Source organism: Myotis yumanensis, unplaced genomic scaffold (assembly GCF_028538775.1).
Source record: "Myotis yumanensis isolate MYYU_CA2020_CCGP unplaced genomic scaffold, mMyoYum1.0.hap1 SCAF_66, whole genome shotgun sequence".
Lineage (NCBI taxonomy): Eukaryota > Metazoa > Chordata > Mammalia > Chiroptera > Vespertilionidae > Myotis > Myotis yumanensis.
Window position 1 is genome coordinate 84768 of NW_027223817.1, and position 26242 is coordinate 111009.

At 51.7% G+C, this 26242-nt stretch overlaps 1 pseudogene; it reads right to left on the bottom strand.

The window, feature by feature from the left end:
• Nucleotides 1-4036, bottom strand: part of LOC139001021 (sulfotransferase 1C4-like) — a 31671-nt pseudogene extending 27635 nt beyond the window's left edge.
• Nucleotides 4037-26242: the final 22206 nt, after the last annotated feature.

The following is a 26242-nucleotide window of genomic DNA, read 5'->3' on the forward strand; positions in this document are numbered from 1 at the left end:
GAAAGTCTCTCCTCAAGTCTTATGGCTTCTCCAGGCACACACTGTCAGACAACACGAATCCGTTAAATGGAAAGTATCCCAACCCGAATTTTGGGGATTTTGGAAAACAAACTTCACAACACCACATTTCCCAGGAGTCATATCCAACACACACACATTACTTGAAGACAAACCTGTTTACTCCTTTAATGGATCTCACCTCTGTAACACTACAGCAACCAGACACAGAGCATACATTCTTGCAAATCTCACTAACATACCCCTATCTCCCAACTTTCATGCAACATACCCTAAACTCCCCATTGTGAAACTTCCTAATATAACACACAGCAATATCTACAATACCCTCAGAAACACTCTCTACTACACCCTTGATGGAGACCCTTACACATGGGCAAATGTTTCATGGTCGAAAGGAAACTACAAATTCCCAGTCTTCCTACTTAAAAGGACTACGCCCATGTATAGCCTTACAGGTGGCTGTGTCTCTCACCTCCAATTCGTGGGATTCAAACTACCCTACCTACTCCAGACACATCAAACCTATGCTTCTTCCTTCAATTCTCTTCACACAAATCCATATTCTTATGGCCCATTCCCTATTACCTCCTGGACTAACTTTTCTATTCCTTTCAAATTCACTACTGGCAATAGCGTAGACACTGCCAATTCACCCAGCGACTCCACCACATACATTTATCAATACCCTAAAACTGTAATCAGACCTAATATCATCTCTAATCCTGACCTAAGACACCATTCATGTTTAAATATTCAGGACGACCTTGTAAACCTTACATATAACATCTCATATGGTCTGAAACCTATTGCATGGTTCTACAATTTTGGAGCAAACATTAATCCAACAAACACACACAGACTTTCAGGAACCCTATCACAAAGATACCAACAATACATGCTCCACTATATGGATGGTGCATGGAACAAATTATACCTACACTCTTACTCACCCATTACAAACCACACTGTATTACACACAACTCTCTTTTGCGGATTGCTTTACAAAAAACCCTCTTCAACCTTGCGTTATTCATAGAGGATGTTATAACAGCACAGTATGCCTTAGAACATACCACTACCAACCACTATTCTCTTATGGCATCACCAACCCTCAACCTTCTACATCTCCACCACCACCAATTATAACCCAAACAAACAACCCAATGAGAATTATCTACAGACCTATAATCCACTCTACAACTATTATTTTTACAAAACAAGATTTTCTAGTAACTACTATCATTCCCCAATGCGCACCCCTCAGAAATAAACTCCAAGTTAACCTTCCATCACTGCCATCTATTGGACAAACCAACCGCAGACACTTGCTTCAACTTGGACTCGCTGTTGCAGCTCTTTCTCTCACGGTCTCTTTAGCTAACACTGTCAAAATTGCCGAAATATCTTTAGACCTACAAAAATACACCAAACTTCAAAACTCTAGATATAATGAACGCTTACACCTTATATCTAGAAATTTCCACTCAGCCTATGAATTAGCAATCCAAACCCAACAGCAACTGAAACTACTCTCAGCCGGAGCAAAAACCATGGATGACAACATCCGCCAGCTTCACGTAGACCTTCAGGATCTCAATACCAGGTTCTCAGACTTCCAACTACTTTATTCCTGCCAACAAACCCAAAACTTCCTCACTGTGCTCTTAAAGACATTCATACCCTATGCTTCTGGGACATGGCTTCAACCCAACCTGGAGTGATTCAACCGCTATGGTTGATTTCTCTAAACCTGTTGGCTGCGATTTATTCTCTTGCCAACTAACTATTCTTCCTACAATAGGTGGCGAACACCTGGTCGGATATTCTGCCCTAAATCTCCCTGCACTCTTACCTGACGGTACGTGGGCTAAACCCGATTCTGACCTACTTTATGCTGAACCTTACTTCTCCCCCCGAAACTCCCTTGTTGAATTCACACCTAATATCTACATTGCTGCCAACCCACTTCAACTGTCCCTCTTCTCAGTCCCCATGAACCCCCATACCCCAGAACCCCTTATATATAACTTCGGCCATTTTTATTTCCTTACCTGCTTTGTGAATATTACATATTATGATTATACCTCTAATTCTGACCTTCCTCTTGATTCTTCTAATAACTGCACCCTTCTTTCTCACCCTATGAATATTATATATCTTAATGACACCCAATATTCCTCCTTTATTGAAAGAACTTCCCTATATTTTCATCCCTCTGTACCTATCCAATTCTCTATCTCCCTGAAGCATTACACCAACCCGTTTCCATTAATAACACCATTTCTAAGTTAAAAGAACTCCAGAAACACTCTGATGACACCATCAAGAAACTTGGAGCAACATTGAAAGCCATCGACCACCTACTCCTGACACCCAACAGCATGACCCTCAACACAGCTGCAGACCTGGCCGACCTTGACAAACACTGCGACTTCAGGACCACCATCGCTTCTCTCTGGAGGACTGTACCTTGCACCCCACACTGGAATCTCTTTAACCCCCTCTATTACATCCAAAAAGGATGGAACTCTGTCACCTCTACTTGGCAAACAGCTAAAACCATTTTATTTGTCTTAGCCATTATCTACCTCCTCTCCTTCTTCATTAGATTCCTACGCTGCAGAAAAAATAAAATTAATTTTTGGCTCCCTGTGGTCCCCCTCCCCATATGTCCCTCGGGGACCACCAGGTGGAATGTTATAATAATGTTATGGTCATAAGGAAACCCCTCTAATGTGTGGAAATAATTACTGTGTGAAATGTTTGCTGTGTGAAGACCCCAATACTCTGTAACTTCCAAAATGTGGTGAATGCCCCACTATCTTGATGTGAATGCCCTAAGCCCTTAAAGTGTAAACACCCTGCTCCTAGCATAAGGCACACCGTCTGGCCCACACGGATAAGACACAAGTTGTTTACTACTGGCTGTATAAGAGCAGATTTTCTTCAGTGGACATCTCCTGCCTGATGAGAGGCGGACTCCACGTCACTCCGTGAGACGAGCCCCTGATTGACTGCTGTGCTGTGTGAGCCTGACCCAACTGCGGCCGCCCGTCTGTCTCTGTCTTCATCGTCCGTCTTTCGGTGCGCATCGCCGGGCGCATTTGCTGGAGCCTAGGACCCACTAGGAATAGTTGTGATTGCATACTAATTCTGTCTGTGTGTTCATGTGTTCCGGCTCGGCTCAACTGTCTAGGTTTGAAGTACCAGGGGATAGGCCGTTATTGCTGACCCCTGGTCACCTGCGTATGTCCCACTAAATCTAGACAGATCATTAATTAATTGGGGCATAACTGGGACACTTAGGAAGAACAGCTCTCCGCTCCTGACCTGCAGATTTGAGGGCTGCTGAGCAGGTCAGCAGTGCAGAACCACAGCTCCCCTACTCGTCCCCAAATCAGCCTGGGTCCCTTTCCTGCTCACCCACACAGAGCGGCTTTGTACCAGGCCCACAGGAAGGCCTGCCTGGGGAACGAATCAGTCACCAAGTCTAGAGCCCTTTTGTTCTTTGCTGTTTTATTCACGCTCTTCTGAGGAAGTAAAACGAAATGTGCGTTGCTGGAAGAATTAATCGCTTAAAACTTGTAGGTCATTTTAGTTTCAGTTTCCACGGCGATTTGCTGTGGCCTCACTCTGCCCAGCCAGCAGCCTCCTCTGAAACCCGGTCATCTCTTTATTTCACTATTAAGGCATTTCCCGCCCCCTCCCCTGCTCCCTGCCCGCCCCACCTGCTTCAGGGTAGGTGCAGATGAGCAGGTCCTCGGGCCTGGCCTGGAAGTCCCAGATCTGGTCCCAGCTGTCGCAGGTGGGCGTGGGTTGCAGGATTCCCTTCACATAGTCCACAGTCATGCGCTCTGTCCCATCCCATTTCAGCTCCATTCTGCTCAAGGCCACTGGTGTCGGGAGTCGAGTGCTATTCCCACAGACTGCGGGCTCTCAGTCAGCACAGAGCTGTGGTCGGACACCCTACAGGCAGCCTCTGACCGCAGCCTCCTGGGAGCCTGCGCGGGGCAGGGAAAAGCCGCTACCTGGTGGCCCCGCCCTGAGCCGGCCTGTGGTTTGGGACTTCGCACTCAGGCGCTTCCTGGCCTCGGCCCTCCCCCGACTGCGGCACCCCGGCCCCGCCAATCCGAGCGCTGGGGTCCTCCCCCGACTGCGGCACCCCGGGCCCCGCCGATCCGGAGCGACACCCCGGGCCTCGCCAATCCGAGCGCTGGGTGCTGCTGGCCCTGCCCTCGGCATCAATGCAACAAGGGTCAGGGCCAGCTCTCACGTGTCACCTGTGCTCATGGGATAAGGCGCAGGCGCTTCAGCTGTCTCTCCTGGGAGGTCTACGCCGAGTGCAGGGGTGACAGATGGCAGCAGCGAGCCACTTCCTGGCGGCCGGAGGGCAGGCCTGTGGCTGTGACCCACGAGGTCCCGGATGGGACCCTCCCGGCCCAGAAACCGACAGGCTCCGCTCTGGGTTTAAAGAATAAAACAAACTGGCTCATGAGAGGAGGTTCCTTCCTGCTGGAGCGTGTAGTGTTCCTACCAACAGGCGTCTCTTCACGGCTCTTAAACAGGTTGTCTCAAAAGCAAAGGGAGTGACAGGGGGGGTTGCGTTAGGACTCGCCCCACCTGCTTCCTCCTTGGGGCTCACTCCAGAGGCGGCTGTGGGCTCGTTTCCGGAGCAGCCTGGCTCCTGGGAGAGCCGCTTTCCTCCTCCCTTGGGGCCCCCTCCTCCTGGCTGACCAGCTCTCCATAGGCCGGTTCCTCTCCATTGTCCCTTCAAATGCTAAGTGCGATTGGTCACCAGCCAACTTCCCTGTCGTCCTGTGATACAAGAGAACAGCCATCGCTCTGCTCCTGTTTCTCTTCCTGGCACAGAGCTCCTAACCTTTGGAAGTGCCTGTGGTTGGAGCGCCCTTGCTTATTCATGAGGAGTCCCTCCCCACCACACCTGGGCAGATGCTAATGAGGGGCCAGGGGGCCCTGGGATAGTCTCCCAGTGGAGCGGGCTGGCCACACCCGGAAGAAGCGCATGGCTAGAGGGTGGGAACTTTTTCAGGCCCATCCCCAACCTGCAGGGAGGGGAGACTGGCTAAGGCCCCAAGAAAGCTCTGGCCCCTGAAGCTTCAGTGGGTGGTGAGCACGTGATGTTCTGGGGGGGTGACAGGCCCAGATGCCATGGGAAAGGGCCTGGACCCTCTCTGCCCCTCTCCTCAGCCCTGGAACTATGAACTTCTCCCACTAGATGGCTGGAGAGAGAGCAGCTGGGTGAGGCTGGTTAGGTTCTCTCCTGGGCTTTGAAGCAAAAATACAGAAAGAAGTTGTCAGTCTGTTGTGAGAATGGCCCCTAAAGCTACTAGTGAGAAGGCGGAAAACAGGCAGGAAGGTTCTCTTAGTGCCTGTGTGTGGCCTCTGAGAGTTCCATCCCAGACAACAGCAACACAAACCAGGCAGACATGGCCCCGCCCGTTTCACTGGGGGTTAGAGCATCGGCTGCAGGCCGAGGGGTCGGGTTCAGCTCCAGCCAAGGGCACTTACCTCCATTGCAGGCTCGATCCTCGGCCGGTCAGGGCAAGTGCAGGAGGCAACCAATCGAAGTGTCTCTCATGTCAGTGTTTCCCTCTGTCTCTCACCTGCCTTCCACCCTCTAAAAATCAAGGGCAGAAAATATCCTTGGGTGAGGATTTCCCAAAATATAAAAGAATTAGGGGAAAAAGCAAGACAAAAATGAACCTAAAAGCTTTACTTCTCTCAATGGACTGGAATTCCTTTGTTCAAAAGTTAGTGAAAACGATTTCTCTTTTTGCCTTGACTCCTGGGCCCAGCCTGGGTTCTGACCAACCCTGAGGACTTCTCATTAGCCGTCCTTTGGGTGTAGGGATCCGTTGCTATACATGGTGCCTTTGAAACTTTTACTGAATCACAATAATATGGTACCAGCTCCTCGCATGTGGACCGTGAACTCCCTATGGAGCTGTGCGTCCTGGGAAGTGAGTGCAGGTACCGCGCTGGGGGCTGTGTCCACAGGAGACGGGAGTGACTCTCCCGAGCGGAGGGAGGGCTGAGTGGGAGACCTGAGGAGGAGGACAATGGTCGGTTTCCTGCAGGTGAGAGGGCCTCCTGCAATCCGCGGTGATCACGGTCAGCTCAGGGTTCAGGCAGCGCATGGTGGAAAGGTGAGGGCGTCCACCTTTGTGATCTCGGGCGACACAACGTGAGCCGCCAAGCTGGTCTGCCCCCCAACCTGACCCCCCAACCCGACCCCTGTCTCAGAGCTCCCACCTCCTGCACAAGCTTTGCTGTGGGTGGAATTAGGACCCGGGCAGCTTGGAGCGTCCCTCCCGTTTCTTTTCCTGTTTACTCATGAACTTTTCCTTCTCTGTTGGCAGGTTTTTCTTACCTTTTGTTTCTCTGGAAACGCCTAGTCTTGGCAGGTGCGATGCGGCCCAAGCCCTGGGGGTGCTTCCTGGTGGATGCAGGCCCAGCCCAGCGGCTGCAGGTGCCGCAGCTCAGGCTCAGCCCCCAGCCTCCTGCCCCTCTGCTCAGGGCGCCCGCCGGGGAGTGAAATAGGCCCCACCGCTCCCCACACTGGGCCGCAGGCTCCAGGCAGAACAGCCTCTGCGGCCCCCGCCCCCACCCCACCTCGCACCCAGCTGTTTCCCTGAACCACACTCCCGTGTGATCCTCCTGCCCTTGGTCATGCTTCCTCCTGCCTCTGTCATCGAGGTGCCAGGAGTCCTTACCTCAGTTTCTGCTTCTAGGAAATCTGCCTGAGAACCTGGAGCAGCCTACCGCTTGGAGGGAAAAATGGATGCTTCAAAGTAAAATACATTTTTCCTCTTATTTTGTACTTTTTCTCTAATTCAAGCTATTAGCCACAGCTTTTTAACTTTATAAGAGCATGAGTGACATGTTTTATTCGTTTAGAATTAACTAGTGACTGTTATAGAAAGAGACCTAGCACTTGGCCCTAGAGGTGGGGGGAGGGGGATAAGAGAGAGACCTGCTCCCCTCTCTCCTGAATGCCCCCCCCCCCTTGGGCTTTGCTGTTGAAGAATTACTCCCCTGGGTCTTGAAGGGTCGCTGGGCCTTCTCGAACCTCTCGAACCTCTGAAGGAAGTGACCTTGTGAGGTTTTAGAAACACAGTTGACCCTTAAACAACGCAAGGTCAGGGGCGCCAACCCCCTCGCAGTCAAACACCTGCGTTGACTTCTGATCCCCCCAAGCCAACTCCCAGTCGCCTGCTGGTGACCGGAGCCTTACCAATAACAAACAGTCAAGTGGCACGCATTTGTGTGTTACATGTTACAGACTGTGCTCTTCCAATAAAGTGAGTTAGAGTCGTAACCGGTTTGGCTCAGTGGATAGAGCGTCGGCCTGCGGACTGAAAGGTCCCAGGTGGATTCGGGTCAAGGGCATGTACCTTGGTTGCGGGCACATCCCCAGTAGGGGGTGTGCAGGAGGCAGCTGATCGATGTTTCTCTCTCATTGATGTTTCTAACTCTCTATCCCTCTCCCTTCCTCTCTGTAAAAAACAAAAAAAAATTAATAAAATATATTTTTTTAAAAATGAGTTAGAGAGAACATGTTATTAACCAGGTAACTGCCACGCATCCAAAACGGAAACCATCCCCACTGCGTCTGTAGACGCTTATGGCGTACGAAGGGTTAAGAGAATCATAAGGAAGAGACGATATTGTATAAAAAGCTGGGTATACGTGGACTTGCTCAGTTCAAGCGGGTTTGTTTCAAGGTGGCCTGTAACTGGTTAGGGAGGCCGCCTGCACTGCGGTGATGGGGAGAGGACCTGCCGGGCGGACCGGGTGCAGCACTAGTGGCCAGGGCCGGGCTGCAGGGAGATGCCCGGGTCACGTCCCCGTTTCCTCCTGTTTCTGTGGCTCCATCCCATGGGGCTTTTTCTTCTCTATTGAAAATATTGAAACGAGGATTTTTAGGCTTAAAACAGACAGGTTTAGGAACTTTCAGAACTTTTAGAAGTTAAGGGGACAGTAACAAAAATACACAGCTGCAAAGTAGCAGCAGGTAAATTTCCATAGAATGGGGAGCTGAAAAGCTGCATCAGGGGCATTTCCATAGAATGAGGAGCTGGGAACGGGAAGGTCTATATTTACAAAATACAGAGTAGGAAGCCTCCCATCCAGAAGGAGGAGAAGGAAGTCCAGAGGGAATAGGAAAACAATAAGGAAGGAGGGGGCAGGACCTCAGGTGTCCCCTGTGAGGTTCGACCTTTGAGCTCAGAAGTTACTATAGTGACCAATGGGGGGGGGGGGGTATCAAAGCACCAGGATCTGCAGCCTTTATAGGCCGCAGGGAAAAGGAGGTCAGTGGAACTCTTCCCCTCCCCACGCGGGAGTCTGTGCTGTGAGAGTCTTCCCCCCCACCCCCCCACGCGGGAGTCTGTGCTGTGAAAGTCTTCCCCTCCCCACGCGGGAGTCTGTGCTGTGAGAGTCTTTCCCCTCCCCACGTGAGAGTCTGTGCTGTGCGAGTCTTCCCCTCCCCACGTGGGAATGTGTGCTGTGAGAGTCTTCCCCTTCCCACGCGGGAGTCTGTGTTGTGAGAGTCTTCCCCTCCCCACGTGGGAGTCTGTGCTGTGAGAGTCTTCCCCTCCCCACGTGGGAATCTGTGCTGTGAGAGTCTTCCCCTTCCCACGCGGGAGTCTGTGTTGTGAGAGTCTATCCCTCCCCACGTGGGAGTCTGTGCTGTGCGAGTCTATCCCTCCCCATGTGGTAGTCTGTGCTGTGAGAGTCTTTCCCTCCCCACAGGGGAGTCTGTGCTGTGAGAGTCTTCCCCTCCCCACGCGGGAGTCTGTGCTGTGAGAGTCTATCCCCCTCCCCAGGCGGGAGTCTGTGCTGTGAGAGTCTTCCCCTCCCCACGCGGGAGTCTGTGCTGTGAGAGTCTTCCCCTCCCCCCGCGGGAGTCTGTGCTGTGAGAGTCTTCCCCTTCCCACGCGGGAGTCTGTGCTGTGAGAGTCTATCCCTCCCCACGCGGGAGTCTGTGCTGTGAGAGTCTATCCCCTCCCCCCGCGGGAGTCTGTGCTGTGAGAGTCTTTCCCTCCCCACAGGGGAGTCTGTGCTGTGAGAGTCTTCCCCTCCCCACGCGGGAGTCTGTGCTGTGAGAGTCTTCCCCTCCCCCCGCGGGAGTCTGTGCTGTGAGAGTCTTCCCCTTCCCACGCGGGAGTCTGTGCTGTGAGAGTCTATCCCTCCCCACGCGGGAGTCTGTGCTGTGAGAGTCTATCCCCTCCCCCCGCGGGAGTCTGTGCTGTGAGAGTCTATCCCTCCCCACGTGGGAGTCTGTGCTGTGCGAGTCTATCCCTCCCCATGTGGTAGTCTGTGCTGTGAGAGTCTTTCCCTCCCCACAGGGGAGTCTGTGCTGTGAAAGTCTTCCCCTCCCCACAGGGGAGTCTGTGCTGTGAGAGTCTTCCCCTCCCCACAGGAGAGTCTGTGCTGTGAGAGTCTATCCCCCTCCCCACGCGGGAGTCTGTGCTGTGAGAGTCTATCCCTCCCCACGTGGGAGTCTGTGCTGTGAGAGTCTTCCCCTCCCCACAGGAGAGTCTGTGCTGTGAGAGTCTATCCCCCTCCCCACGCGGGAGTCTGTGCTGTGAGAGTCTTCCCCTCCCCACAGGGGAGTCTGTGCTGTGAGAGTCTTCCCCTCCCCACAGGGGAGTCTGTGCTGTGAGAGTCTATCCCCTCCCCACGTGGGAGTCTGTGCTGTGAGAGTCTTCCCCTCCCCACAGGAGAGTCTGTGCTGTGAGAGTCTATCCCCCTCCCCACGCGGGAGTCTGTGCTGTGAGAGTCTTCCCCTCCCCACGCGGGAGTCTGTGCTGTGAGAGTCTATCCCCCTCCCCAGGCGGGAGTCTGTGCTGTGAGAGTCTTCCCCTCCCCACGTGGGAGTCTGTGCTGTGAGAGTCTCCCCTCCCCACAGGGGAGTCTGTGCTGTGAGAGTCTATCCCTCCCCACGTGGGAGTCTGTGCTGTGAGAGTCTTCCCCTCCCCCCGCGGGAGTCTGTGCTGTGAGAGTCTTCCCCTCCCCACGTGGGAGTCTGTGCTGTGAGAGTCTCCCCTCCCCACAGGGGAATCTGTGCTGTGAGAGTCTATCTCCTCCCCACAGGGGAGTCTGTGCTGTGAGAGTCTATCCCCTCCCCACGTGGGAGTCTGTGCTGTGAGAGTCTTCCCCTCCCCACGCGGGAGTCTGTGCTGTGAGAGTCTATCCCCTCCCCATGTGGTAGTCTGTGTTGTGAGAGTCTTTCCCTCCCCACGCGGGAGTCTGTGCTGTGAGAGTCTATCCCCTCCCCATGTGGTAGTCTGTGCTGTGAGAGTCTTCCCCCTCCCTCATGGGAGTCTGTGCTGTGAGAGTCTTCTCCTCCCCACAGGGGAGTCTGTGCTGTGAGAGTCTTCCCCCTCCCTCATGGGAGTCTGCATTTGTTCTTCAATACATTGCCACCTTTGCTATACCACCTTCCTTTCGTGGATTCATTGATGGACTCCAAAGGACAAAGAACCCAGGAACCATCCTGCCCAGAGGGACACTGCATGTTCCAGTCCAAAACTCCCGCGTCTCTATGACCCAGTGCAGCTCTTAGCCCATGAAGTGAGCACCAGAGTGAAAGGAGTTAGAGCAGAATTGGGTGGAGAGGGGAGGTGGGAGAGGATGAATGGGCTGAAACAAACCGAAAATGTGTTTTGCAGGCAACAGGAAGGCAGGAAAACATGACGGGTAGCAGAAACACAGGGTGTTTTGAAACAAGGATGTTTTTCTTACAAGTGACAAACATTTTCTTGCAAGTGATAAAATGTTTCTAAAAGGCCAGGAACCAATCAGTGAGAGGCACCACAGGGAGCAGCGTTACCTGACATAAGGGGAGAGCAGAAGGCTTGGGGGCAACCCATGTGAATCTCCCTCCTGGGAGATGAGACCCCAGGAACAATTCTTGCTCTCAGTTCCGGTATCACCAGTTTGTTTGAAATACAGTTCACTTGGGCCCATGCTACAGTTCTAGCCGTTAGGGGAAGGGCAGCTATAAGAATAGAATCTCAGTTGTTTAATAAGCTATTTATGTATATAAAAGGCTAAGCAACCATCTGACCAGCAGTAGCCATGATGCGCACTGACCACCTGGGGGAAGACACTCAATGCAGGAGTTGCTGAATTGCAGTGACTTGACAGCAGTGGTTCTCAGGTGACGTACCCAGAACCAGAGAGGAGGGAGCCCGATTCCTCGCAGGGCCATGCAATTCCACCTTTGGCCATGGGTTATGTTGTTGCTGGGGCACTGTCAGCCCCGAATCTGGTTTACCACTGAGCTGCGGTGATCGTAGACACCCTTTGAGCTGCGGTGCCACCCCAGGTGTGCCAGCCAGGGAGGGACCACGGGAGGTTGGCTCCAGGGTGTGTCCATCCCATCTCACCCAGTCCCGCCCTGCCAGCCACCTTCTAACTAATTTCCTTTCAATGTTCAGGAATCTGTGCACCAGGCCACTAGTTCACTATATTAGCTGTAGAAAGGGATTGTTCTTGCAGACCCTGGGGCACTGGAGGACGTGCTGCAAAAAGACAAGCAGGGCTGAAAAGATAATGCGGCCATGAGCCCAGGTGGGGCCATTACTCAGAGAAGAAGATACATTTTAAATGCAGGTCAAAGGCAGGGCCTATCTCAAGGGAGACCACATTCTGGGCTCATCTTTGCAGGTTCCCAGGCCCATCTTTGCAAGGAGGATGGTAGAAAACAGACCCTGGGAATCACTAGTGTTAGACTTTTCCCACCCTCTAACCCTATGGTAAGGGCTGGTTTGAAATGAAATGTCTGAGCGCTTTCTTTCAGGGTATTATGCCTGCTCCTCTCGGATCACGGGCCATGTGAGTAAACCACCACAAAGATTCAACCTGTCTCTTCACATTGACTCACTCGGGGCAGCAGGACCTTCCTGTCTGGTTCACTCCTAGCTGCACCCTTCCTGGGGGACGGAGCCTTGTTTGTCACCTTTTGATGCTTTCCATTTCTCAGCATGAGTAAGGCACTCAGTATGTGTCTGTCATCAAGTGAATGGAGTTGGCCTTTTTTCTAGGTAGGATTGTATTGTACAGAACTTTTGAAAGAAACTTTCCAATTCTAATTATAACAGAAGATGGGAAGAGGATATGTAGATGGAACAAATTATTAAATGTATATTGTATGTTACATGCTGTGTACTGAAGTTAATCTGAACACTCACAACCTGCAGAGAGAGAAGGGACATGTTGGATATTTGTGCTGGGTAAATGCAGTCACATTGGGCTCATCCAAATGAGCAAATCATACATTCAAGAGTAAGAATGTCCAGGGCATTGTTCACAGACCTCCAGGAGGTCGAGGAAGCCGCCAGTGGCCTGTGGAAGCAGCACGCTTCTCTACCTCACAGAGCCCAGTGAGAGCAGGTCACGTTCCCAAGCTCTGGTTTCTAGAGCTCCATGCAGAACAACAGCGAGGTGCTGGCCATGTTCTTCTCAAAGTGCTCCTTACATTGCTTGTTCTGAGCTTCAGTGAACTGACTTTTCCAACCTCCCAGGACTCCTGAGAAGAGCAGTGTAAGTAATATTTTTATGAACTTTGACCATTTTTTGTTTGGGTAATCCCTTTCCTCTCAATACTTACATTCCTTTCATAGACATCAGCTCATCGTCCTGCTGCCATTGAATGATAAGTGAAGTTACAGGTCATACTCCCCAGGGCACAGTGAGGCCCTTGTAAGCAGGGAGCTGTATTCTGAGCACTGGGGAGGGCCTGGAATCCAGGTCCTGGTTATCTGACTCTTGGCTTTGCACCCTGAACTTTCTCACCCACCAGTCCGTTGTGGCCCCTCAGGACACCTCACAGTCTATGTAAGTTCACTGGAGCTCGTTTTCTTATCTTCTCTTTCCAGGTCACTGAGCACTGATGTGAGTGGCTGCCTCCTCAGAGTGTTGTCTGCTCCTCCTATTTGTAGCTTTATTCAGTCAGAATTCATAGTTAAATACAAGTGAGAATTCTCCTTTCCAGTCTGAATTATCATTGCTGTTAACATATGAATAAATTCAAGCAATCTATACTAATAAAAGGATAATATGCTAATTAGATTGGACATCTTCCGGACGTCCTTTGGGACATTCTTCTAGACAAAACCACTGCGGCTGTGAGGGCCGGTCCAGCGCCGAGGTCCCTTTTGCAGAGGCCTTGAGGGAAGATACCACAGGAGAAGGCAGAAGGGAGAAGGCAGCAGTTAGGCAGTCAGGGGGATCAGGCCAGGAGGGGAGAGCAATTAGGGCAATCAGGCCGGCAGGGGAGCAGTTAGGGGCATCAGGCATGAAGGCAGGTGAGCGGTTAGGAGTCAGTGGTTCCGGATTGTGAGAGGGTTCCTGGATTGGAGAGAGTGCAGGCCTGGCTGCGGGACCCCCCTCCCCTGCATGAATTTCATGCACCAGGCCTCTAGTCTATATATATAAAAGGCTAATATGCTAAGTGACCACTGGTCCAGTCACTATGACAACTTGCTTCATAGCCAAGTAGAAACATTTCACACTTTAACCAAATGTCTGTGGAGCATTTTCTCATGCCTCATCTCATTTCATCTGCACAGAAGTCCTGGAGTAGGTAGATAGGAGACTTGGTGGAATCCTATTTTCTTTTCATTAGCCGGAAAATGGAGATTTAGAAAGCTTAGAAACTTGACCCAACTGAAGAGAAGAAATGGTGGACCTTGAAAATGACTTCAGTTTTTCTCACTGCGCAGAATATAGTCAGACACTGCTGCAGTTAAATATTTCACCCTTTGTTCTCCCTGCGTGATCCAAAATATAACCTGCTTTGTGTTGATATTTATTGCTGTGTTGCTGACAATTACCTGAAAGAGAAGTTGGGGTGCTTCACTGACTGGAAAAAAGGTTAGCTACATCAGAAAGCAGGTCTAATTAAGCAAGTTTATTCTATATCTATAAAAGGTAAGTTGACTCGCGCATGCATGGTACATACAAAGCTCTCGCTGGTGCCAGTCGCATGCGTATGTTTCCATCTGTCATTGTCAATTGTGAATTTGGTTGATACTTCTATTATAGAGAATGGGCGAATAGCAATATTAAAATAATTCTTCTAATTAACTAGTAGCCCAGTGCACGAAATTCGTGCACATTAAAAGGGAATTAATTGCCCTAACTGGTTTGGCTCAGTGGATAGAGCATTGGCCTTCGGACTCAAGGGTCTCAGGTTCGATTCTGGTCAAGGGCATGTACCTTGGTTGTGGGCACATCCCCAGTGGGGGGTGTGCAGGAGGCAGCTGATCGATGTTTGTCTCTCATCAATGTTTCTAACTCTCTATCCCTCTCCCTTCCTCTCTGTAAAAATCAATAAAATATATTTTTTAAAAAGGAATTAATTAGCAGATATATTTTAACATTGCTATTTGCCCTTTCTCTATAATAGAAGTGTGAGAGATGAAAGGAAATTAGTAAAATGTATATGAAAATAATATATAAATTTATTAATAAATAAGCAGTAACAAAAGGATATAACAACAACAGAGGCATGACATAAAAATGACAAAAACATGATATGAAAACAACAAAAACATGACATAAAAACAACAGTGATGCAAACAATGACTGATAAAGTGATTAAACTTATTCTAATATCTCCCTGTACACCACATGAAGAGTGAAAACACTTTCAGAGTGCTTGACTAATTTCCCTTGTGATGAAGTACTTAGAACTTTAACTGTAACGTCACAAACTCGAGAGAAAGCAACATATAACTGACCATGTGCAAAAACGAGTTCAGGTAGGAACATGCACACTCTGTCTAGAGTTTGTCCTTGTGATTTATTAATAGTCATCGCAAATGCTGGCATCACGGGAAACTGTCATCTAATCAATTTAAATGGGAGGCCAGTGTCAGATGGGGACAAATCAATTCTTAGAATCAGAACAGCCTCTCCCTCTGCAGATCCTGTTAATACTTCAGCTTCGATAATGTTAGGTTGTAATCTTTTGATAATAAATCTGGTACCATTACAAAGACCCCATTTACTATTAAGATTTCTCAATAGCATAATGATTGCACCCACTTTCAATTTTAATTTATGACATGGCATTCCCGAAGGAGTAATACTATTCAGAAATTCGATGGGGAAATTTTCCTTTGTTTCGTTGTTATGGGGTGGGGCCCCAACATTAGTAACAAAGAAACAGAATTAAAACTTTATTGTGGGGAGCCGCTACAGTGTTTTGGACAGGTTCAAGCCTTGGACTGATGAGAGGGCACCGTCCTCTCATTGCCACATGCAAGTCCCAGCTTGGAGGGCGGGGCCCTCCCAGCACAATTATAGCCAACAGCTGTAGTTGTAAGCTTGAACCTATGGTCTGAACAAGTGGCCCCACATGTGTGAGTGATGTGGGCTTGATAGAGTTCAGGTACATGTAGTTGAGTAGGATTAAAACCCAGGAGAACGTTTGTAAACATCTTGGTCACGCCCTTACTTTGCCTGGTAGCATCTGCTATAAAATAAAGGCATGGCTGTGGGCGTGGTCACTGTCTCTCAGAGAAGCAACGTCCCACCAAGACCCCGCTTTCATTCTCTTGTCTGTCTTTTCTAAGCCTTTCAGCCGCCCCACTCAGGTTCACCCCGTGCTGGCGCGGCACACTTTAGAAAGATCTGCCTCCACACTCCCAGGGCAGGTTCCTGCCTCAAACTCTGCCCTTACAGAAAACAGCTCCAGGAAACAGCCTGGGGGAGGGTGAAGCCATTGCCAGGACAACTCCTGTAGGACTGACTTCCTTCTGCTCGGTCGCTGTTCGTCTGTATGTGATGAACACCACTTATGGTTTTTGTATAAGTAGATTTTTTTTCAATGTGTAGGAATTTGTGCACTGGGTCACTAGTATAATATAAAGGAGTGGTAGGGTTGGTTAACTTTGGTTCATGCTTATGCAATAGAGCAGTGGTTCTCAATCTTCCTAATGCCGCAAACCTTTCATACAGTTCCTCATGTTGTGGTGACCCCCAACCATAAAATTATTTTTGTTTCTACTTCATAACTGTAATTTTGCTACTGTTATGAATCGTAATGTAAATATCTGATATGCAGGATATATTTTCATTGTTACAAATTGAACATAATTAAAGCATTGTGATTAATCACAAAAACAATATGTAATTATATATTCAATATGTGTTTTCCAATGGTCTTAGGCAACCCCTGTGAAAGGGTCATTCAACCCCCAAAGGGGTCTCTACCCACAGGTTGAGAACCGTTGCAATAGAGTATTCATTCATATTTTTAGCTTCAATAATTAAAAATGGTCAGAGAGATCATAGAAGACAATTTCTCTCCTGATTGCTCCATGCTGTCTGATTCATTTAAGCTAAGCATGTCAAACTCGCAACCTGTGGACCGCATGTGGCCCACAATGAATATTTTTGTAGCCCAGCCAATATAATGGTATGTAGAAAGGTTTTAATAAAAACTTAGTAACTTAATTTTTACAATATCCTGTTATACATAACGAATCTGTGCACCTTGAAAGGAACTGTGGGCCATGAGGCTGCGGTGGGCACAGGGACGGGTCTCGGCCCATCCTCCTTAACCCCACCCAGCCCCTCCTGCTGTAGCCCAGGTCCCCTATCTGCTGCAGGCTGCTCCGGCAGCCACCTCTCACACCCACTGATGGTGCTGGCCCTGCTCGCACCAGCAGCCAGCACTGCGGTGTGACCAGCGGCTGCCAGGCCTGATCGCCTTTCAGTGGGGGAGGTGAAGAAGCCCTCAGGGGCAATCGGGGCAGGCAGTCGCTGCCTGCTCGCACCCCATGACGGCACCGAGCAATCGGGGCTGGCGCTGGAGGCCAGCAGCAGGTGCACACGCATGCTGGGAGGGACTGTGGCGCACAGGAGCAAAGAATTTTCAGTAACCACCAGAGGCTCGCCCAGATGACTGCGACCAGCGGCCTGTCTTGGTCTGGCGCCCCCACTCACCAGCTCCACCATCCTGATGCAGCCAGTGCCTGCCATGTTCGGCGCATGCCCCCTGGTGGTCAGTACACATCATAGCAACCAGCTGTTCCGTTGTTCTGCCATTTAGTCTATTTGCATATTAGCCTTTTATTATATAGGACTAGAGGCCCGGTGCATGAAATTCACTAAGGTACATGCCCTTGACTGGAATCGAACCTGGGACCTTTGAGTCCGCAGGCCAATGCTCTATCCATCGAGCCAAACCGGTTAGGGCTCATTAGTCTTGTACTGACTTGTTTGGTGTGCGCAACAGGAAACATTTCGCTTTCGGAGAACCAGAAAAATGGGTTTATTTGCATTACACTTATTAATCTGTGCAGTTATTCAGTGTCTAGTAAGTTAATGTTCAAGATAAAATATTAATTTTTATTAAAATGTTCTATTATTTTATGTTAACGATGATTCATTTATTTCAGCCCTTTATATTTAGCATGTCTCTATCGAAATAAACCTGCCTTTCTATGAAAATGGAAGCTTTGGGTTTTTAGCAACCATGTAAACGTACACCTTGTGTATCTGGCCTGTGTGATGTGCTCCTACGCTTCCCGGGGGCAGTGTACGCTGTCCTTTGCCGTTTCCCGCTTTTCTCTGGGAAACAAGCCACTTGGCCAGCTCTCCCGCCTGCTCTGGCCTTAAGGAACCCCCCTCAGAAAACGCTGGGCCTAGGGATTCATTGGAATGTCAGGGAACCTTTTTATGAATGGATCACGGTTTTCCTCCTCTCAGAGGAAATACAAAGAGCACGGATACATCACCTTTTCTCATGAGGGAGAAAGACAGTGATTCATTTTAGCATCATTGATGTAGTTGGTCCTGGGGTTCCTTTTCATCAGATCAAATGAAGTGTTATAGACAATGTCGTCTAAAACCTCACTCCCTGTTCATGGCCCTTAGGACCAAGCAAAGTTCTCAGCCGGAGGCACACGGCCCTGCCTGGTCTGGGCTCAGCTGGCTGCAACGTCCTCTTACGCCCTCCTCCACAGCAGCGCTATTTGGCGGTTCTCTCATCTCCGTGGCCATTGCTTTCAGGGTGTCCTGCTCTGCCCTCCTCTCTTAAACCAGGAGGCCTTACACCGATGGGCATCATGAGGCCTGTGCCTCTCCTCTAAACTGCGTGCAAACGTGCAGGTGTGGCTTTAACAGAGGTGAAGACGTGGCTGCCTGCAGAGTCTCAGTGGGCTTTGTGAGCATTGAAACGAAAAAACCTTTAATTTAGATGTTGGAAGGTTTTTAGAGGCCTACGTTCATTCTCACTTCGTTTACTTTTTCTTGCCGTCTTCTTTCATTGCTCTAAATTTCATATATTTATGACAAATTTGTTCTCAACACATACCAGTCTTCCAAGCTACATGCTTATCTGGCATTTCAGATTGAATGGGTGAAAAATTAAATCCATATTCAGGGAAACTTACTCTTCCTCCCTCATTCACTGTTTTCATTAATGGTACTACTGAAACAGGAACTTTGGGGGGTGAAAAAGACAGGTTTAGGAAAGTTTAGAAATTAAGGGGACCATGGAAGAAGCACAGGGCTGCAGAGCAGAAGGTATATTTCCATAGAATGGGGAGCTGAAAAGCTACAACAGGTGCATTTCCATAGAATGAGGAGCTGGGAACAGCGGAAGGTCTATATTTACAAAATAAAGAGAAGGAAGCCCCTCATCCAGAAGGAGGAGAAGGAAGCCCAGAGGGAATAGGAAAACAATGGGGAAGGAGGGGGAGGACCTCACGTGTATGTTCAGGCAAAGGAAGGGGCCTCCTGTGCCGGCTCCTATGTCCCGAGGGGACTGGGCGGAGAGGCCAGCTTTGGGCCAGGACACGCCTTCCTGATGCTGCCAGAAGGAAGAGCAGTGGGAAGGCAGCTCAGCCAGGGGCCATCCCAGGTCCCGGAGGGCACTTCCTGGTCCCGAGGTGCCCACAAAGGTGGGGAGTTGAGAGGTGCCACCGAAGGAACCTGGGGCAAGTGTCCAGGAACCACCCTTCCTTTCTCTCTTCCTTCAGAGCTAGCGTTCGGTGCTCTGAGCTCGCCGCTGTGACATTGGGAAGAAGGCCTTCCCCACCACGGGCAGAACTGAGCTTCGTTAACCTGCACCTGCTGGAGGCCGCTCGTGCCTCCAGCCAGACAGGCCAGCTTGCAATTCCACCCAACTTCCAAGTCCGAATCGAGTTACTCAGTTCTCGGGGCTCGGTTCTTTCCTGTAAGTGTGAGGTTAGGCTGATATTTAATGGGTCTCACCAGATAATTTTTTCTTAAATTAAGGCACAATGAACATGCAGTAAAATGCAGAATCTTAAGCTTACATCTTGGTGGACGCCATGTAACTCCTCTTAGGTCGGAGAGAGCCCAGGATCGGATACATGCAGACATGTGACGAGATAGTGGACCCCCCTGGCATGTCTGGCAGATCAGCATGCCAGACACAGATACTGGCTTCTCCCTGAATCAACACCAACCCCCACGCGGATGCTGACTCATTCCTGAATACCTGGCTGGCCCCCCTGCAGCTGAGATTTCCTCGCTGAATGCCTCAGCTCATGTCCCCGCCCCTCACCCAACCGCAGTGTAGAAAAGGCGCCCCCTCCTTGTTGGTGTGAATCCACGTGCCCTGTCTTTGGGGGTACGTGGGTCTCCCGGGGACGCACAAATAAACCTTTTCCTTTCCTTTCTTTTCTGATTCACTGGACTCTCTATTTCTTGCGCCGCCTCCTGAGCCACCTAACCTAACACCTCTCAGATCAAGAGAACATCCCGCCACCTCAGCAGGCCCCTCCTGCCTCTTTCCCCAATTCCTCACCACCAGCTCAGGCCCCGGCGGCGAGCAGGGTGCTGACTTGTTGTCACGAACAAGTCTTGCCCGTCCTTGAACTTTATATACTGGCCTCATGCCTCTATGGACCCTTCTTGGCCAGCTTCATCCTTTCAACACGGGTTTTTGACATTTCTTGATAGAGTTGTGGGAGTCGGTAGTTTATGCATTTCAATTGCTGTGCCATTTACCCGAATAAGCCTCCTAGTCTGTGTGATTCCTCCTCTTTGGATGGACAGATAGGTTGGTTCCCGTTTGGGATGGTTATGAATAGTTTCGATGAGATTTAATGCTCCCTTTTTGTGTGTGGACATGTGCGTTGAGTGTGTGCCTGGGCACTGAGCTGCTGGCACAGGTGTGTTTAACTTGAGTAGAAGCTGCCGTTTCTACACAGCCGGGCCACAGCTGACATCAGAAGAGCTTCCTGGAGCTTTCCCTGCGGGCGAGCCTCTCCCTGGGGCGGGAGGGGCCGCAGCGGGTGCCGGCCTCACCTCGTGCTGGGTGCTGGCTTCACCTTGTGCTGGGTGCCGGCCTCACCTCGTGCTGGGTGCTGGCTTCACCTTGTGCTGGCTGCTGGCACCGGGTTTCTCTCGCTGTGCAGTGAGCCCAGCATTGCCCCTGTGCCGCTCTGTGCCAGGCTGCTGAGGACTCAGACTTCCCAGGTGGTACCTCCGCCAGAAAGTCTCGCAGCCTCCAGACTGACCCCGCCTTAGCGGGCGTCTTCCCTGCCACCATGAAGGGGTGGAGGGGCCGTTCTGCTCACCAACGTCCCAGTGTGTTGCCCTGGGAATGTGGGGCGCGGACATTAAGCGCAGATTTCAAACGGGGTCGCCTGGGAGACAGCATCCCCAGCTTCAGCAGCTCCTGCCACTGTCCCCCGGGCTCATCCTCAGAGGAGCCCTGCCCGGGCCCCTGAGCAGAGGCAGGAGGGAAAGTGCTAACTGCCTGGTGCCGAGTGCTTCATCTCTTTTAGGTAAAGTCTAAATATGTTTCCAGTCTTTCACAGCTGTTAACCCTTCCCGAGGATGTTTTTCCATTGTTTTTTTTTTTTTTTTAGAGAGAGTAGGAGAGGGAAGGGGGGAAAGAGAGAGAGAAACATCGGTGAGAGAGACACATTGATTGGTTGCCTCCTGCACGCTCCCTGATCAGGGCCAGGGATCGAGCCTGAAACCGAGGTAGGTGCCCTTGACCCGGAATCAAACCCTTGACCCTTCGGTGCACACGCCGACGCTCTAACCACTGAGCCTCGGCCAGGACTGCACTGCCGTTTTTTGAGATTTAAAAAGGTCAAATACGCCGAACCGGTTTGGCTCAGTGGATAGAGCGTCGGCCTGCAGACTCAAGGGTCCCGGGTTCGATTCCGGTCAAGGGCCTGTACCCTGGTTGCGGGCACATCCCCAGTGGGGGGCGTGCAGGAGGCAGCTGATCGATCTCTCTCATCAATGTTTCTAACTCTCTATCCCTCTCCCTTCTTCTCTGTAAAAAATCAATAAAATACATTTTTTAAAAAATAAAATAAAAAGGTCAAATACTGCCTGACCCAGTCTTCAATTGGTGCCTCCCCTGCCCTTTCGCTGCTGCAGGCTCCTCTGCCTAAAGAGCCTGCGGCCACGATGCCTGCAGCCTCAGCTCCCGGGCTCCTCGGTGTCTCTGCGCTGCCCTAGGTGAGCCGCAGGTGTTCCTTCCCTTGGAAGCGGCTCCTTTCTGCGGCGTCAGCGGCTTCAAGGTGGCTGCTGGCCACGCCCACCACCAGCCCCCTCCTCCGTGCAGCCCCCCAGGGCTCCCCCCCCCCCCCCCCCCCCCCCCCCCCGCCCCGGAGTCTCCCAGCCCCTGCCTTCCAGCAGTTTCAGTCACTGACATCGTTCCTTTGTGATATGTGAGTGTCTTTCTTTCCTTTTTTGCCAATTTCAAATATTGCACCCTGACAGGTCCTTGCAGATGGGACTGTGCTGGGGCCTTAAGCACGATGGTCGCTCACAAGGGGGTGGCGCTCGCTGTTTGGGGAGAAGGAGCCTGGGCCGAGCTTTCCCGGAGGAAGGGGCGGGGAGACACGGGAGGGGCTGTCGGGCCGGAGACTGGCCGCCGGTGGGGAGAGGGGAGGCTGGGAGAAAGGCTTAGCGTGCGCCCTTCTCAGAAAGTTCCAGCGGAGCTGCGGGATTCTCCCCGGGGAGGGAAGGGCAGGGGGGGCCAGGGCAGGGAGGGCAGGGGAGGGCAGGGGGGGGGGCCAGGGCAGGGCAGGGGGGGGGCCAGGGCAGGGAGGGCAGGGGAGGGCAGGGCAGGGCAGGGGGGGGGCCAGGGCAGGACAGGGGGGGCCAGGGCAGGGAGGGCAGAGGAGGGCAGGGCAGGGCAGGGGGGGGCCAGGGCAGGGCAGGGGGGGGCCAGGGCAGCGAGGGCAGGGCAGGGCAGGGGGGGGGCCAGGGCAGGGAGGGCAGGGCAGGGCAGGGGGGGGGCCAGGGCAGGGAGGGCAGGGCAGAAAGTCTCAGGGCAGGGCAGGGGAGGGCAGGGAGGGCAGGGCAGGGCAGAAAGTCTCAGGGCAGGGAGGGCAGGGCAGGGCAGGGAGGGCAGGGCAGGGCAGAAAGTCTCAGGGCAGGGAGGGCAGGGCAGGGCAGGGAGGGCAGGGCAGGGCAGAAAGTCTCAGGGCAGGCAGGGCAGGGCAGGGCAGGGAGGGCAGGGCAGGGCAGAAAGTCTCAGGGCAGGGAGGGCAGGGCAGGGCAGAAAGTCTCAGGGCAGGGAGGGCAGGGCAGGGCAGGGGAGGGCAGGGAGGGCAGGGCAGAAAGGGCCAGGGCAGGGGAGGGCGGAGCGGGGCCCTTTGACCACAGGGAGGTGGCAGCTTGTGAGGAGGCAGAACCTCTGCCTCCTGAGTGACAGGTCCCTCCTGTGACTGTGCGGGCGGCTGGGGACCTGCGGGACCAGCCCTTCACTCACCAACGACTTCATTTCCAGGCGCGGGAGGAACCGCCTCGCTTCCAGTTCTTGCCGGAAGCTCTGAGCACGTTTAGTCATTTCTTAAGAAATGAAAAGCGGGAGAAGGTGCGAAATCGCCCAAGGGCCTGGGTCCCGGCTCCCCGGGTCCCTGGAAGGTCAGGGAGCAGCGGTCTCCTCTCCTGGGTCACTGACTGGCTCGGCCCGTCCCCAAGTCCCTGGGAGGCGGTGAGGTCACCCTGGAGAGACTGGGAAGTCTGTCCCCCACGCTTTCTCCTTGAAGTAAACTTTAAAAATAAATAAAAAGCACTAATTTTTATAACACACACAGCAGTCTATTTTCTTTCAATGGATCCTATTTGAGAAAGCCTGGGAGCTGCTGGCAGCAGCTACAGTGACTGTGACAAGAATGTGCGAACGTTCCCTCCTGACGCCCCAGCTCTGCAGCGTGTCATCCTCATGCAGCTCCCAGTTGCTGGCCAGGTGCCTCTGTCAATGAGGAGACAGTGTCCACAGCGCGAGGGCAGCCTGTGGCTGGCCATGGGGTTTTCTGTATCTTCCAGTGAAGTGTCCTGACAAGTCTTCCACAGCCTCTTTAAAAAAATTATATATATATATATATATATATATATATATATATATATAATTGATTTCAGGGAGGAAGGGAGAGGGAGAGAGAAATAGAAACATCAATGATGAGAGAGAATCATGGATCAGCTGCCTCCTGGATGCCCCCCACTAGGCATTGAACCCGCAACCCAGGCCTGTGCCCTTGACCGGAATCAAACTCAGGACCACAGGCTCTATCCACTGAGCCACACCAGCGAGGGCCTTTCACAGTCTCTTCACCAGCTTCTTACCCACAATTCTCTTACCTTCTGAACGTCAGTATTCCGGGTTCTGTGTGGGTGGGGGGAGCATCAGGTCATCATTAGGGATTTGGGTGAGCGAGTGCATGACAGCAAGGAAATACCATCTGGGAGAAGTTCTTTCAACTCGTGCCACCTCAGCTGTATTTCATTTAGTTCAATATATTATTCCCCTTGGCTCCCTCTGACCCTGGGCTACCGAGAGGCGCTGCTGTGACCGGGTGAGCTCAGTGCGCCGTGGCCCTTCTGCTGCTTCCTGTGCTCGCTGCTCTGTTTCCAGGCAGTTTGGCAGCACACTGGCGGCCTTGGTCCTTTCAGGTGGGCGCAGGCTCATTCACGGCACAGACACATGTTCTGTGGCCTGGAAACACGCGTGTCCTGTGTTGTGTACAGTGCTCTGTAAATGTGGGTCGGGTGGGCTTGGCTGGTGGTATTTTTGAGTTGTGTATTTTGTTGGTTTTTGTCTAGTGGTGTGAACTGAGTGATGTGGAAGTCTCCACATGTCATTGTAAATTTGTTCATTTCTTTCAGTTCTTTTAGGTTTCACCTCAGGACTATAGGTCTGTTTCTTGGTGCATGCACATTTCAGATTGCTATGTTGTTTTATTGAAAAATTGATTCATTATACAATATCTTTTTCATTTGCTGGTAATTTTCTCTGGTCAACTTGATCTGATATTAATATATTTATGTCTGCTTTCCTTTTGAAGCATCCATCCTATCTAATAATAGACAAACATGGTAATTGACCGTACCTTCACTACACCTCTCATTGGCTAATCAGCACGATATGCAAATTAACCGCCAACAAAGATGGCAGTTAATTTGCTTAAGTAGGCTCCAAGTGGTGGAGCGAAGCCTGATGGCCCCGGGCCTGCAGAGCAGTGACGCCTGACGTTTCCTGGGCCAGCGGAGCAGCGAGGTCTGACGTTTCCTGGGCCAGCGGAGCAGCGAGGCCTGATGGCCCCGGGGCTGGCGGAGCAGCGAAGCCTAACGTTTCCGGGGCCAGCTCCACCCAGAACTCAGACAGAGCGAAGGCCTGGGCCCCAGGTGCTGGAGGCAAACTGGTGCCAGCAGCCAGGGGAAAGGAAGGCCTATTGCACGAATCTCTTCATGCAGCAGGCCTCTAGTCTTATATAAAAACTGCTATTTAAAATTTTAACTGTGCTGTTTTGGCTCCTGTAAATACTTGCTTGCTTAAATAATAAGGAAAATAAGACTACTCTCATTTCAGAGAAGCCATAAACCTTCCCCAGACAAAGTTACCAGTGCTGGCACCAGGCCAAGCCTTTGGTTGAGGTCTCAAAGCCCCAGCACATAGGGCTCTTTAAGAACTTGCAAAGGGGACCGGAAAAACCCCATATTTGGGAGACAAAGAAGGTGAAATGGTATAAATAGGGAAAGTTCCTCCATGTTGGGGCCCAGAATTTGAAATACAGTTTTCTCTCAGCCTGCACATGATAATAATAATCTACACTAATAAAAGAGAAACATGGTAATTAGCGTACGACCGCTACCCTTCCCATTGGCTAATCAGCATATCCTTATGCAAATTAACTGTCAGCCAAGATGGCGGCCGGAAGCCAGGCAGCTGGAAGCGAACATGAGGCTTGCTTGCTCCAGTGACTGCAGACTCCAACGTTCCCCGCCTGACTTGCCGGCCTCTGAGTTGCAACTCTAAGCAACTATGTACTATGTTGCAAATAAGAAGCTAAACAAAACCCCAGAAACCAGCTTTCAGCCTGCCGGGATCTCAGAGCTGAAGTTATACATTGTTTCGATTATAGAACGGCAAACAAACCAGATAGGAAGCCTCAGAGCTAGAGCCAGAGCTAAAGCTGGCCCAGAATAAAATAAAAAAAGAGAAAAAAAAGGAGTGGTTGGGAGCTTCAGTCAACAACCGCCAGCCTGAAAGCAGCCCTCAGCCCCTCACCCAGACTGGCCAGGCACCCCAGTGGGGACCCCCACCCTGAAGGGTGTGTGACCAGCTGCAAACAGCCATCATCCCCTCATCCAGGCTGGCCAGACACCCCAGTGGGGACCCCCACCCTGATCCAGGACACCCTTCAGGGCAAACCAGCGGGCCCTCAGGCCTCTATCCTATATAGAAAAAGGGTAATATGCCTCCCAGCACTGGGATCAGCAGAGCCTTGAGGCCTCCTGGCACTGGATCAGCGTGACAGGGGGCAGCGCCCAAACCCCCTGATCACCCTGGGGCTCTGTGTGTGACAGGGGGCGGGGCCACAACCTCCCTATCCGCCCTGCACTCTTCGTGACAGGGGAAGGTGCCCCAACCCCCTGATCAGCCCTGCTCTGTGCCTGATGGGGGGAGCTCCCCAATCCCCTGATTGCCCTGTGGCTCTGTGGTTGACAGGGTGCGGCGCACCAACCCCCTGATCGGCCCTGCTCTGTGCATGACAGGGGGCGGCTCCCCAACTCCCCAATCAGCCCTGCTCTGAGCCCAACCAGGGGCTGCACCTAGGGATTGGGCCTGCCCTCTGCCACCCAGGAGCAGGCCTAAGCCAGCAGGTCGTTATCTCCTGAGGGGTCCCAGACTGCAAGAGGGCACAGGCAGGGCTGAGGGACCCCTCTCCCCCCC